This window comes from Dermacentor variabilis, chromosome 7 (assembly GCF_050947875.1).
Source record: "Dermacentor variabilis isolate Ectoservices chromosome 7, ASM5094787v1, whole genome shotgun sequence".
Lineage (NCBI taxonomy): Eukaryota > Metazoa > Arthropoda > Arachnida > Ixodida > Ixodidae > Dermacentor > Dermacentor variabilis.
Window position 1 is genome coordinate 22501833 of NC_134574.1, and position 5572 is coordinate 22507404.

A 5572-nucleotide genomic window follows, 5' to 3' on the forward strand; every position below is an offset into this window, starting at 1 on the left:
GCACGACCGGTATGACCTCATTGCGCACTGTGTACGCCTTGCTTCGTCCTCGGCTATTCCCTTTGCACGCGCATGCCAGTGACTTCGTAGCAGTAATCATTACATAGACAAGAGAAAAGAAATAACCAAAAGTTCCGCGTTTCTTCAAAGCAAGAGGCCCGTACATTTTCTCTGACTGTTCCTTCCCCATTTGTTTACCTGTTTAGCCATCACCTCACTTTGCTAGATTCATCAAGGCCATAGGCGCAGTTCCCGGTGGCTTCGTGGGACGAATGTAAAACAATAGGCGCGAGCGTGGCTTTCATTAAACGCAACACCAATGCGAAATCCGTGCAATGACGACGGCCGGCGTGTGTCAGCTTCCCTTACCTTGGCGTGCCAATATATGTGCCATGAGTGAGGGAGCCGGTTCGAATTCGGAATTTTTCTCTACAGCAGCTTGCACATTCACGATGTTCCAGGGATGCAGCGGCAGGAGGTAGTCTTGTGCACTTTGGCGCGTCCATGCCATGGCATTACGCAACCGCCTCACAGCGCGTAATACGCCGGACATAAGCTGCCACAAGGAGAAATGTTCACATGTAGGACAGGTGGCTCCCTCTGGCGGCGAAGAGTTCGACAAATACGTGATGCACCGCTCAAATCGCCCATCGGGCGGCCACTCGTCCTTCTCTCTCTTTTTCCCCCGTTCTCGCGGCGTGTGGCATATACAAATACGTTGCTCGAAAAAGTTTGTTTTCTTTAAATACAGCGCGTGTCCAGCGCCCGCTTCCTTACCGATCTAAGTATATGGCGCGAACAAGGGCCGCCCAGCATCGCCTATACGCACGCATGACGAAAGGGCCAGTCGTACAGAAATAACGAGAGAAAGTGAGTCTGCACTGTGCAAGCATATTTCTGTCTCAGTAAGCACACTTCACCGTTCTGCTCCTTTATATTATTTTCCTCTTGTTTTGGGCCACTCAGCGGTGCATTGTCTTGCAAGAAGAGCCACGTTGGCCTCGAACCAACTGCTTATCACCTATAGCGCGCTGACAAGAAATGCCACTGTAACCCTGTACACAAGTATGAAAACAGCACGCGCCTCGGTGTCTACCGCGCGCACCCTCGTCCATTTGAATACAACGCAGTGAGCCCGGTTCTAGCGACAGCTACCTAGCTAATCTCACCTTTGCATTCATTTGCATCGCTCAAAAGAGTTACACAATTGTGAATCGCACGGTGGTAGTTTACGGCCGCCCAGCTCGTAGGGCAAGAGGGCTGGCTCGTTATTGTTTCTCCGACGCACGCAAAACAACGAAGCCATGCGAATGCAGCTCAGACACAGCGTCGCGCGTAGGCTCAATCATTTAACGCTTGCACTGGAAAGAACAAATAACCGCCGTCTGTAAAAAACTCACTTTCAGCTGTTACACACTGGCCCGTGCCCGGCAATATTTTACTCGCGCTTTGCTTCGCTGCGTACCCACAGGAGCTATTGTTGTGAAATATGGGGCTTAACATATAAAACTTACTTAACTTAAATGCGCCCGCTGACCGTCACGCTCGGCGTATGTATGTACCCGAGTGCTACTGCCCGGCTCATACTCTTCTCTAAGGGAGTAGAAGAAGCGAGCCATTTCAAAGCGACAAAAATGCGCATCGACGAGCTTACGATTACCTCTGTCTTTTAATCATCAGTCCACTCTGGTTGCCTCAATGAGGGTCCAACCAAAGGCGACAACTGAGCTGCACGAACGACCGCCACGTCGCAACTCGGACAGACTGAGGGCGGGTGAAATGGGAGCAACACAAGACACAGTGGCGAGCACAAATGCAATCGAGCAAAGCTCGCCTTGCGAGGGCGAAAAACAATGCTACCACACCTTATGAATACATGCGGTTGCGCTCGCTCACCTGAACAAAGTTTACCGCGCGTGTCTCGTGCGGCCGAACGCGAGATAATGGCATGCAAAAGAGGGTCAACGGAGCAGGAGATCGCAAATCCTGCGCATCACTGCCGAAGCACCAAGTGGGTAGCCCTGAAGAGGGCTGTTGGGTTCTTCAGAGGAGCTGATGCGCTGCTTGTTGACGACGCCGCGCACGCGTGCTGCTTAGCCTCCGAAACCGTCGAGGGTGCGGCCCTGACGCTTGAGGGCATACACCACGTCCATGGCTGTCACGGTCTTGCGCTTGGCGTGCTCAGTGTAGGTGACAGCGTCCCGGATCACGTTCTCGAGGAACACCTTGAGCACACTGCGTGTCTCCTCATAGATCAGGCCAGAGATACGCTTGACACCACCACGGCGAGCGAGGCGACGGATGGCTGGCTTGGTGATGCCTTGGATGTTGTCACGCAACACCTTACGATGACGCTTCGCGCCACCCTTGCCGAGCCCCTTGCCACCCTTGCCACGTCCAGATATCTCGGCTGTTGCTGCTGCTTCGAAGCGAGTCAGGAAAGCGAATGCCGCGTCCTTGCGCCGCGACTGAGCGAGGAAGCCGCGCCGAAGGGCGAGGAGGTGAAACGCGCGCCGATTGGCTCACGGGCAGCGCGGCCTCTCTTCGCGAGTGAGTCGCGGGTGGCAGCACTGAGCCCTGCTTAGGCCACGCACTGAGTTCACGACGTGTGGCTTTGCAACACAATCGCCGAGTTTACTTTTTTTTCTTATGTTGTTTCTTTTTGGCATTTCTGACTGCAACGTAGGCTGATGTTCAACCCGCCTCCCTCCTTGTTTTGCTCAACTCGCCAAGAGAAAAACAAACGTGTCAACAATGTTATTGTGCTATGTTGCACGCACCCACTGCTCGTTTCGCGCCCCAGGAACAAGTTTATTGTCTTCTCATAATTATGATTACTCGTTCTATTCACCGGTAGCTCGGCTACGCTTTCAAGTGCACCCTGGTCATTGCCGCAAAGCACACCGTGCGCACAGCTTCAAACTCCGCCACGCCAACATCGTTCACTTGATCACTAGTCGCGAAACAGGGCGCGTTCATGCTCTGTTCGCCTCAGGCGTTTCAAATTTCGCACGCCGGCACCGCTGACTGGTGCCTACACGGCCGTCAAATTTCGTCGCGATAGCTTACGTAGCCTCGTAGATAACGTCAGCGAAATCAGCCTAAGACGCGCGCGCGAGCCCAATTCAGCATTCTAGGGGACGGAAGAGAGCGAGGGAACTGTTTGCGCCGCTCCTCACTCTCCCATCGCCCGTACGAAGGCAGCTACGTAGGGCGCGCGCGCGGAACCGCTAGCTATGCAGTATGCGGAGAGTGCGCGCATCTCTTCTTTTCCCACTTCAAAGTCACTTACTACTGCTACATTTGTAATAAAGGTGTAAAATTTCCCCTTAGGCAGTGCTGCTTCGTGAACGTGCGTACCCATTTCCGCTCGCCAGCCACCGCTACAGCAATGCGGCTCTGAATTTCAGTCCGGAGCACTGCTGCATACGTGCGGGCGGCCGCCGAGAGGGCATTCTAGCAGACGCAGCGACCGATGGCATTAGTTCTAGCAGCCATAGAGGCACACATCAGGGCCCGCAAAAGTGCGTCGAACGACAAGAAGAAACAAAACGGTAAAAAGAAAAAAAGGAGGGATGAGGGCTGCCTGCTTTTAAAAGTTGCGCTACATCAGAATTAAGTAAATGTGCAGCAACGACCGCCTCATCATCCTCGGTGTGTGAAACACGCGCCGTGGTAATTAGTGCATGCAGGCGAACGTGGCCGCTCGCGCAGAGTCGCCTCACGCGCCCCATACTTGCTTAGTGTGTGTTGTTGTGCTGAGCCCCGTGGCGTTCCGTGCGGTTCTGCTACAAAAGTTATAGCACACGCGCTGTCGGACCGCGCACGCCGCGTGTTTGAAAACAAGAAGTAGTAGTAAGTGCCGTTGAGATGGTAAAAGAAGAGTGCAGTACCGTAGCTGTCTCTCGCTTAGGAGGTCACCTCAACAGTACTACACGGGGGAGGGTAAGGAGAATAAAGGAGCCAAGAGAAACAAAGATTAAAGAGGACGAGCGGAAGGCCGTGAAGAAAAAAAAAGAGAGAGAGAAGCGTGAAACGGGGCCTATGGCAGCGTGGTAAGGTTCGACGACTCAAAGAACTCAATGAGCTGGGAAGGCTCCTTTGAGTAAAACCGCAAAACCCCTAGGAAACGAGAAAGTCCTCAGGACGGGCTATGGGGAGTCCAAGGCGTCGATTAGGATTTCACGAGCTGAGAGATTTATGCAGTGCATATATCTATAATAAAAGTGCATATATCATATAAAAGGGACTCTCACGGGCCGATAGTCCCTTTTTGTGTGTGTTGTTGTGCTGCGCGCATGCCGTTGTGTGCGTTTCTGATACAAAACTTTCAGCACACGCGCTGTCGCAATGAGAATACGACAGCGCGCGCCGGGTGCGTGTAAACGAGGAAGCGTCGAACAGAGGGAACGGACGGAATTGTCGAGATTCTCACTACATCCCAATGCCAATGCAGACACTTTGGGTGGCTCTGAGAAGAGCCGTTGGGTGTTGGCTGCGCGGACGAGCGCTCGGTCGCCTACTTGGAGCTGGTGTACTTGGTGACGGCTTTGGTGCCCTCGGACACGGCGTGTTTGGCCAGCTCTCCGGGCAACAGCAGATGCACGGCAGTCTGGATCTCCCGGCTCGCGATGGTCGAGCGCTTGTTGTAGTGAGCCAGACGGGACGACTGCGCGGCGATACGCTCGAAGATGTCGTTCACGAAGCTGTTCATGATAGACATGGACTTGCTGGAGACTCCAGTGTCCGGGTGCACCTGCTTCAGCACCTTGTAGATATACATGGAGAAGCTCTCCTTTCTGCGGCGCTTCTTCTTCTTGTCTGTGGCGCGCACGTTCTTCTGCGCCTTGCCGGCCTTCTTCACGGCCTTACCGCTGGGCTGGGGAGGAGTGTCAGTAGCCGAGCAAACGAGATCGGAATACGCGCGACCGGTCGCGCGCGCCGCCTTTTTATCGCGGGAGGGTGGTGTTCACGCGACCTCGCAAAGCCGCGCTCGCCATTGGTCCGTGCGGCTTCTCTCCCTTTTCCTCGCGCTTTCCTTTGGGACCGGCGGCGGCGAGAGCGGCGACGGCGCTACGAGCACGGCTCAAATCGCTCACAGATCGCCACTGTGCAAGTCGTTGTTACTCAGTCTGACAGCAACACTGCGATGCCTCCCCAGGTGCTGTGGATAGGTGCTGTGGTGGCGTGATTTGTGCGTTCGAACTTCGGTGCTATTGTTACCCTCCACGTGGGCCCCTCTCGGATGGTTGGATAGGATTACGGTGCGGATTCTTCTAGACTCCAACCCGCTGTCTTCGATTCGGTGAGGTGTTCCGGTGGCTCTTTTTTGTCCTTGGTTTTTTCCAGTGTTTAGCTGAGGGTTTCTAGCTTCCTACCTTGTGTAGTGTTAGCTTAAACTTCGGCTAGGCGCGGGCGCCACGTGGTTTTTACCGCGATGGTGGCCCCTTCGCGGCTTCGGCCGCTTACGTTTTTCGGGCGAGTTCCGAAAGGCGCGTCCAATGTAGATGTTTGCAAGGCGCTCGTAAAGCGCTTTTCCTTGAACGACCTTAAGGCAGTGCAGGACTTTGGT